Source organism: Scyliorhinus torazame, chromosome 24 (assembly GCF_047496885.1).
Source record: "Scyliorhinus torazame isolate Kashiwa2021f chromosome 24, sScyTor2.1, whole genome shotgun sequence".
Lineage (NCBI taxonomy): Eukaryota > Metazoa > Chordata > Chondrichthyes > Carcharhiniformes > Scyliorhinidae > Scyliorhinus > Scyliorhinus torazame.
The window spans coordinates 51,757,395-51,766,280 of NC_092730.1; the positions used below are offsets into that span (position 1 = coordinate 51,757,395).

General features: G+C 44.4%; 3 non-coding genes across 3 annotated transcripts; 2 read left to right on the forward strand and 1 right to left on the reverse strand.

The window, feature by feature from the left end:
• Positions 1 to 1,922: 1,922 nt before the first annotated feature.
• trnak-cuu (transfer RNA lysine (anticodon CUU)) lies at positions 1,923 to 1,995 on the reverse strand. Its single transcript has one exon. It is a non-coding gene; the product is annotated as a tRNA-Lys (tRNA).
• An 842-nt stretch (positions 1,996 to 2,837) lies between these two features.
• Positions 2,838 to 2,920, forward strand: trnas-uga (transfer RNA serine (anticodon UGA)). The gene has a single exon. It is a non-coding gene; the product is annotated as a tRNA-Ser (tRNA).
• A 5,338-nt stretch (positions 2,921 to 8,258) lies between these two features.
• Positions 8,259 to 8,331, forward strand: trnak-cuu (transfer RNA lysine (anticodon CUU)). Its single transcript has one exon. It is a non-coding gene; the product is annotated as a tRNA-Lys (tRNA).
• Positions 8,332 to 8,886: the final 555 nt, after the last annotated feature.

Genomic DNA, 8,886 nt, shown 5'->3' on the forward strand with positions numbered 1-8,886 from the left:
TCTTTCTGGTTTGTTGGCCTCCGCTGCGAACAGAACAATAGACATCCGGGACCAGTCTTTATAAATAGAAGCGTCGAGCACAAGGGCAATGCCGCTATGGAGATACTTCATAAAATCCTGAAAGAGAAATATAAAATGTTGGATAACTCGGCTGGTCTGGCAACATCTGTGGAGAGAGAAAGTTACAGTTCCGAGTCCAGTATGACACTGCCTCCCATTCTCGGTTTCCCTCTCAGTCAATGTCTGGTACTGTATGTGAGGGTGGGATTCAGTCTCCATCAGCCATTGGTACTGAATGTCAGTGTGGAAATCTTTCTGTATTTATCAATCACAATTCTTGTTTGGGAAACGTGAGATGAATACGTAACATCAGCATGGCTGTAACAGATAGAGAAAGTCACACAGAAAGAGACTATCAGGATACACACAGTGACACACAGAAAAGGTGCAGTGCAAACCAGCAAGAGACTGAGATGGAGAAATTGGGTATTTAGGAAAATGTGTTTTCTGCTGCACACAGAGAGGCCCTGTTTGTAAATGTATATCCTGCTGTGTAACCGTGCTCTCTGATGTGTAACTGATCTCTCAGCTGTGTAACTGAGCTCTCTGCTGTGTGACTGTTCTCTCTGTCGTGGAACAATGACTCTGCCGGTGACAGATCTGCACTGCACTGCACTAATTGGAGGGCTGTGACCAGTGGTGTTCCACAGGGATCAGTGCTGGGACCTTTGCTCTTTGTAGTATATATAAATGATTTGGAGGAAAATGTAAGTAAGTTTGCAGACGACACAAAGGTTGGTGGAATTGTGGATAGCGATGAAGAATGTCAGAGGATACAGCAGGATTTAGATTGTTTGGAGACTTGGACGGAGAGATGGCAGATGGAGTTTAATCCGGACAAATGTGAGGTAATGCATTTTGGAATGTCTAATGCAGGTAGGGAATATACAGTGAATGGTAGAACCCTCAACAGTATTGAAAGACAAAGAGATCTAGGAGTACAGGTCTACAGGTCATTGAAAGGGGCAACACAGGTGGAGAAGGTAGTCAAGAAGGCATACGGCATGCTTGCCTTCATTGGCCGGGGCATTGAGTATAAGAATTGGCAAGTCATGTTGCAGCTGTATAGAACGTTAGTTAGGCCACACTTGGAGTATAGTGTTCAATTCTGGTCGCCACACTACCAGAAGGATGTGGAGGCTTTAGTGATGGTGCAGAAAAGGTTTACCAGAATGTTGCCTGGTGTGGAGGGCATTAGCTATGAGGAGCGGTTGAATAAACTCGGTTTGTTCTCACTGGAACGAAGGAGGTTGAGGGGAGACCTGATAGAGGTCTATAAAATGATGAGGGGCACAGACAGAGTGGATAGTCAGAGGCTTTTCCCCAGTGTCGAGGGGTCAATTACTAGGTTTAAGGTGAGAGGGGCAAGGTTTAGAGTAGATGTACGAGGCAAGTTTTTTACGCAGAGGGTAGTGGGTGCCTGGTACTCGCTCCCGGAGGAGGTGGTGGAAGCAGGGACGATAGTGACATTTAAGGGGCATCTTGACAAATACATGAATAGGATGGGAATAGAGGGATACGGACCCAAGAAGTGTAGAAGACTGTTGTTTAATCGGGCAGCATGGTCGGCACGGGTTTAGAGGGCCGAAGGGCCTATTCCTGTGCTGCACATTTCTTTGTTCTTTGGTTGTGTCAAATCATTCCCTGTTGTGTCAATGTGTTCCCGGTTGTGGAAATCGATCCGTCTGAAGCAGAACCTTTCTGCGCCATTACGGAGACGAAATTTCAATTCCAGATTTATTTAATCTTGTCACCAAAGGTTAGTTCACACCCCTGGATTCCCAGTCAAGCGACATAACCTTGTGTTTTTGTTATGAAGACAGTTAATTCAGCATGAATATTTTAAGATACGAATATGGAAACGCCCAACATGGGGCTCGAACCCACGACCCTGAAATTAAGAGTACCATGCTCTACCGACTGAGCTAGCCGGGATGATGCTGCATTGTCTATTAAACCTCTTCTTGCAGAGTAGCGGCGGTGCTCATTCGGAGGGTCAGTGTTGACTCGTTGGGTCGAATGGCCTCCTTCTGCGCTGGACATTTTACGATTCGATGATACAAGGAGGTTGGTGCGGTGGAGTCCTTCTGCCATACTGCCCACTCCTGACACCAGGTAGAAATGCTGGTCTCTCAATGACTGGCGACCAAGGTCTTGTAATAAAAAATAATTAAATTAATAATTGAGCAACCCCTCCTGGCTTGTGCTCTGACCGCGATCCGGGGAGAACTGCTCGAATCCAGACACGTGATAATGTTAGTTGCCTCATCAGGTCATCACGTGACCATTCGGCCTGCACAGGTCTCCTTCTGTGCCGTAATTTCTAGATTCCATCATTTTTATTTTCTTCCAGACTGGGAAGTGTGGTCCTGTTCCATTTGAATTTCTAATATATTTCCAATGTAACTGATGTTGTGACACAAACTATTATATCAGTGGAATTGTGCGTTTAGGGAGTTGAGATTTTCGAGTCTCTCAAGGCTTCTCTCCAAATCCAATGGCCATTTTCCACGAAGTATCAACCCCTCCTCACATAAACACTATTAGAACATAGAAAATACAGCACAGAACAGGCCCTTCGGCCCACGATGTTGTGCCGAACCTTTTTCCTAGATTAATCATAGATTATACAGTGCAGAAGGAGGCCATTCGGCCCACCGTGTCTGCACCGGCCGACTATTGGTCGCTTGAATGGAATAACTTCCTGGAGTGATTCCAGGCTGGTTTTAGAATGTATTCCATCGACCAAATAACTAATGAATGACACATTGAACGCAGCTGCGATGGCCGAGTGGTTAAGGCGTTGGACTTGAAATCCAATGGGGTTTCCCCGCGCAGGTTCGAATCCTGCTCGGCAACTCTGTTTCGAAATGTTTGTTCAACTCGCCGCACAAGCCGCTGACTCGAAAATTAATACGTTTTCCGATGGTTTGTAAATAAGCTGTTTGAACGTTAATCAAGTTCAGTCAGTTATTAACATTTTTTTTGGGGGGGGGACTGAACGAAATATTCAGATGAATAAGGAACTCACACCCAAAACAGCAATCAGTAAATAATAATATGTCCTGCAACGTTCGGAAGGAGAAGCAGCAACGGCAGCGAATGGAAACGTGGTTTGGTTTCATTCAGGTGAATGTATTTCTGGGTAAAAAGATCGTGGCAGAAATGGAACATTTTTTAAAAATATTTTCTTGTTCTCTTTCCTTTGTCTCTCTATCTGTTTTTTTGTTTCTTTCTCTCTCCCTCACTCATTGTTTTTGTGCTTCTCCGGGGACTGATTGGATACAGCGAAACTCAGCCCCATCTCATTCCAACTCTTTTGGACCAACACGTCCTGGTGATGGACGGTCCTGAATCAGTGGAAGAATCGACAAACTATTCCATTCTTGGCTCTGTGAGAAGTTCCATTCCTGGTTGTGAGGTGGCTCTGAGATAAAGGGATCGAGAGAGAAAGAGGTGACTGCAGTCTGACTCTTACTCTGAAAACCAGTTAGTGCGCCCTTGTACAAAGTGGATGTGTCTGAGAACAGGAGGAAAGCAGATCATGGGTCTGTGATTGATTTTATTGAGCAGGACCTTGAAAAGTGATGCAATCCTCTAACCAGTCAGCGCCTGTCTGAGAACTGGCAAGGAAGTAAGGCTGTTATTGAAACGGTTGATCTTGAATTAGTTTAGGCAAACCGATTATTTATGAGGTGTTGGTATATTGTTTTCAGAGACACTGTCATACTTTCTTAAAATATGATTTGTGCTTGTTTTTGTTTTGTTCAATAATTTGGGGAATCTATTTGGAGCGGGTGCAGTTTGTTAATATCTGTGCCGCTTGCTTGTCCAGCTGCCCGTGCAGCAGCAGCTCCATTCCTGTCGAGATCTGCGGACACAAACAGGATATCCAAACTATTGCGCACTGCTGCCATCTCCTGGTTGAACACGAGTTGTAGAACACGGTAACGCTGTATTCGTAACACATTTCAATTGGAGCAAAAGAACATTAACATGGTTAAATATTATCATTGTAGTAATCATCTTGAAATCCCCAGATATCTGATTTCTGACTGAGCTGCCCAGCTCTACCCGACCTATGGGAATATGAAAGATTCCCATTACAGCCATATTGGTTACAAGAATATCGAATCCCTGAATTAATACATTCACCCGCTTCATTGTTTGTGTATTCGTTCTATAAATACAGAGGGGGCAACATTGCCCAGGGACAGGTGGTGGTATAGTGGTGACTGTCCCAGCATTTGACCCAGATTCAGTTCCTGCCCATCACAGTGGTGAATTATTTAATTAGATACCGCAGGTCAGGACAGAAAAGGAGTGGACACTCCTCAAATAAAATTCACCAATTGTTTTCATCATCCATGGGTTCCTTATGTAATAACCAGCATCAATTTGTTTTGAGTGGAAACTTAGTTTAAATAAACGAACAATCTTCAACATTAATAACTAAGTTCTCAGTCTGCAACAATAGTAAACAGGTGGGTTAAACGGGTCAAAAATACGAGCCACGCAAAGTTCCGTTTACAAAATGAGCTTAAAACACTCCTAGTGGCTGAATAAATTAATCACTAAGTAAGTTACATAATTAATACCAGTAAAAAGTTATTACTGAAACAGGAAGAAAAGGGCAGCATCAGGGCACAAGGACAAGGTAATGTCTCAGACCAGAGTAAGAGTCCAATGTAATGACACACAGAACATCATAAATATATTGCATAAATACATTTATTGTGGACTGGTGCCATCTCCTGGCTGAGCGGGAGCCGTGTGACACAGACACTTTCATTCAGGAGCGTTTTAAATTGGAGTGAAATGCACACAAACAACACGAATTTCTTTCTGCTCACTGTGCCAGTTATAGTGATCTGTATTAAACAGCAGGAGCGGGATCCGCAGTCTTCACCTTGTTTTAAAATAATTTAGAGTACCCAATTAATTTTTCCCAATTAAGGGGCAATTTAGCGTGGCCAATCCACCTAGCTTGCACATCTTTGGATTCTGGGGGCGAAACCCACGCAAACACGGGAGAATGTGCAAACTTCACACGGACAGTGACCCAGAGCCGGGATCGAATCTGGTACCTCGGCGCCGTGAGGCAGTAGTGCTGACCACTGTGCCGCCATGCTGCCCTCGCAGTTTCGTTGTTGAAATAAAATCAAAAGAAACAATTTTTGTCCCTTGCTTTTCGTACTGGGATCATTGGGTAAATTGGGTTATTTTTGGTTTGTTGGCCTCCACTGCGAACAGAATAAAACACATACGGGACCAGTCTTTGCCGTTGCTGAGTAAGCACTGTGCAGTGGTCACTCCGAACGATTCTGTTATGAAGCTGCTCTTCAAGTATTCTCTTTCTCAATCTGCTGAAGGCTGAGCTGACACATTGGAGGTGAGGGCGAATCCTATCTGCTGGATCTGCCTTTTTCCAGTGGTGGCTTCCGGTCATGGAAAACGGTCCACATTTTCCACGATCTCGCCATTTTATTCTGTGTGCCATTTCTATGTGAGTGTTGACAACATAATTCAGCTCTTGGTATTCACCATGATTCAGGGACAGCACGGTAGAATAGTGGTTAGCACTGTGGCTTCACAGCGCCGGGTCTCATGTTCGATTCCCACTTGGATCACTGTCTGTGTTCTCCCAGTGTCTGCGTGGGTTTCCTCCGGGTCTCCGGTTTCAGTTACCGTGAAAAGCCACATTCCGTCGCCTGTTCGGGGAGGCTGATCCAGGAATTGAGCCGTGCTTCTGATCTGACTCGGTCGGCTTTTAAAGCCAGCGATTCAGCCCTGTGCTAAACCAGATAGGGCTAACCCCAGGTTAAAGGGGTGTGAATTGACTCACACCAGGACAGTTGGTAGGATTTCGCAAGCCCAGGCCAGATGGTGGGGGATAAATGTAATGCGACATGAATCCAAGGTCCCGGTTGAGGCCATACTCATGTATGCGGAACTTGGCTAGAAGTTTCTGTTCGGCGATTTTCCTTGTCGCGCGTCCTGAAGGCCGCCTTGCAGAACGCTTACCCGGAGATCAGAGGCTCAATGCCCTTGACTGCTGAATTGTTCTCTGGTGTGACATGTGAATATTCGATTCATTCTCTATCTGCAGTCTCTATTGCTTTGTGTGGCACAGGTCTCCCTCGGCCAACGAGCCAGCCGCTGATTTGATCTCACTTAAAGCAACTTTTAATTGCGTCCAAAGCCCATCAGTTTCCCCACACAATTATAAATCAGAAATATGAATGAACAATGTGACATTTATCTCTCTGTTCTGGAGCTGACCAGAAGCAGTGATGTCAGTTTGCACCACTCGCCAAGTCAGCCTGTGGATGCGCCTCGCCAATCACGTGGGTAATGTAATTCTGCCAGTCAGTGGGTTCAGTTGGCATTTTAGGAGAAATTCGAAGTCATCATGACTTCATCAGTGACCTCATGGTTAAGGTGTGAGTGATGTTAATCATGATGTGATCAAATGAGTGTCTGTTTCAGTCTTTCCGCGGGGAGTTTTCATGCTGAGGAGAAACATGTTGGACATGGTCTGGGAATGTTTCACTCCGGTCCATTCCCAACATATCCTGCCCTGATGGGATGGGCTTTCCCTTCCAAACGTTGCAGAACACTTTTTTAATATTGATTAATATTGGTTAATTATCATTTCTCAAGTATTGTTTCATATGTTTAGAGTAGTTTATATAAAAATACTAATTACCAGACGTGATAAAGTTTTACTTTCATTCCCGAAAAAGCCAAATTGGATGAAAACCATCAAAGAGCCCCAATCATTTGTGTGGTCAGTGGTGTGTTTATGGAGCACGAAATGGTTTTCAGAGTAAGAGTAAGACTCGTTCTCTCTCGATCCCTTTATCCCAGAGCCACCTCACAACCAGGAATGGAACTTCGTGCAGAGCAAGAATGGAATAGTTTGTCGATTCTTCCACTGATTCACGATCGTCCATCACCAGGACGCATTCGTCCAGAAGAGTTGGGATGAGATGGGGCTGAGTTTGACTGTGTATCCAATCAGTCCCCGGAGAAGCACAAAAACAGTGAGTGAGGGAGAGAGAAGGAAACAAAGAAACAGATAGAGAGACAACGGAAAGAGAACAAGGAAATATTTTTAAAATATGTTCCATTTCTGCCACGATATTTTTACCCAGAAATACATTCAGCTGAATGAAACCGAACCACGTTTCCATTCGCTGCCGTTGCTGCTTCTCCTTCCAAACGTTGCAGGAAACGTTATTATTTATTGATTGTTGCTTTGAGTGTGATCTCCTTATTTATCTGTATATTTCGTTTAGTTTCCAAAAAGGACGTTTTTCCAAAAAATTGCGTTCGATAAATGTTCATACCGTTAACAGACAACCAACCGAAATTCCGATTCATTGCCGAGCTGGCAGCTTCCCGGGGGAGTTGAACAAACATTTCGAATCACAGTCGAATCTGCGGGGGGGGGGGAAACCCTATTGGATTTGAAGTCCAATGCCTTGACCATTCGGCCATCACAGCTGCATCATTCAACAGTAATTTGGTCGACAGAATACATTCTAAAACCAGCCTGGAATCACTCCAGGAAGTCATTGCATTCAAGCGATCAAATGCCCCGGGATTTATGTGAGGAGGGCTTGAATCTTGTGGAAAATAACCATTCGATTTGGAGAGAAGCCTTCAGATATTCGAAAATCTGTGTTCCATAAACGCACAATTCCACTGATTAAATAGTTTGTGCAACAACATCAGTTACATTGGAAAAATATTAGAAATTCATGTTTCTTCTCAAATGCAGAAGCACTACACTTCCCAGTCTGGAAGAAAATTAAAATGATGAATCTAGAAATGAGAGCACAGAGGGAGACCAGTGCAGACCGAATGGTCGCGGAATGACGCAACTAAATGATCACGTGTCTGGATTCCGGCAATTCTCCCCGGATCGCGGTCAGAGCACAAGCCAGGAGGAGCAGCTCAATTATGAAATCAATTATTTTTTATTACAACACCTTGGTTGCCAGTCATTCAGAGACGAGCATTTCTATATGGTGTCAGGAGTGGACATTATAGCAGAAGCATTTGAGCGCATCAACCTCCTTGCATCATAGAATCGTAGAAGGCCATTCGGCCCAACACGTCATCACATAACGTCCGAATGAGCACCACAGGCACTCTCCACACAAAGAGGTTTAATGGGCAATGCAGTACCAGCTCGGCTAGCTCAGTCGGTAGAGCATGGAACTCTTAATCCCAGGGTCGTGGTTTCGAGCCCCATGTTGGACGCTTCCTTACTGTTATCGGAAAAGATTGAAGAATGAACTGTCTTCACAACAAGAACGCAAGGTTATGTCGCTGGACTGCGAATCCGGAGAATGAACTATCTTCACAACAAGAACGCAAGGTTATGTCGCTGGACTGCGAATCCAGAGGTCTGAACTAACCCTTGGTGACAAGCTTTAATAAATCTGGAATTGAAATTTCGTTTCAGTCGTAGCTCATAAAGGTTCTGCTTCTAGGCGGATCAATTTCCACAACTGGGAACACGTTGACACAACAGAAGAATGATTTGACACAACCACAGTGAAGATCTGTCACCGACAGAGAGAGCAAGGTTGCACAGCAGGAAACATTTACAAACAGGGCCTCTCTGTGTGCAGCAGAAAACACATTTTCCTAAATAACCAGTTTCTCCATCTCGGCACCTTTTCTGTGTCATTGTGTGTGTGTGTCCTGATAGTCTCTTCCTGCATTTCTGTGTGCCTTTCTCTGTCTGTCACAGCCGTGATGATGTTACGGATTAATCTCACTTTTCCCAAACAGTAACTGTGATTGATAAAT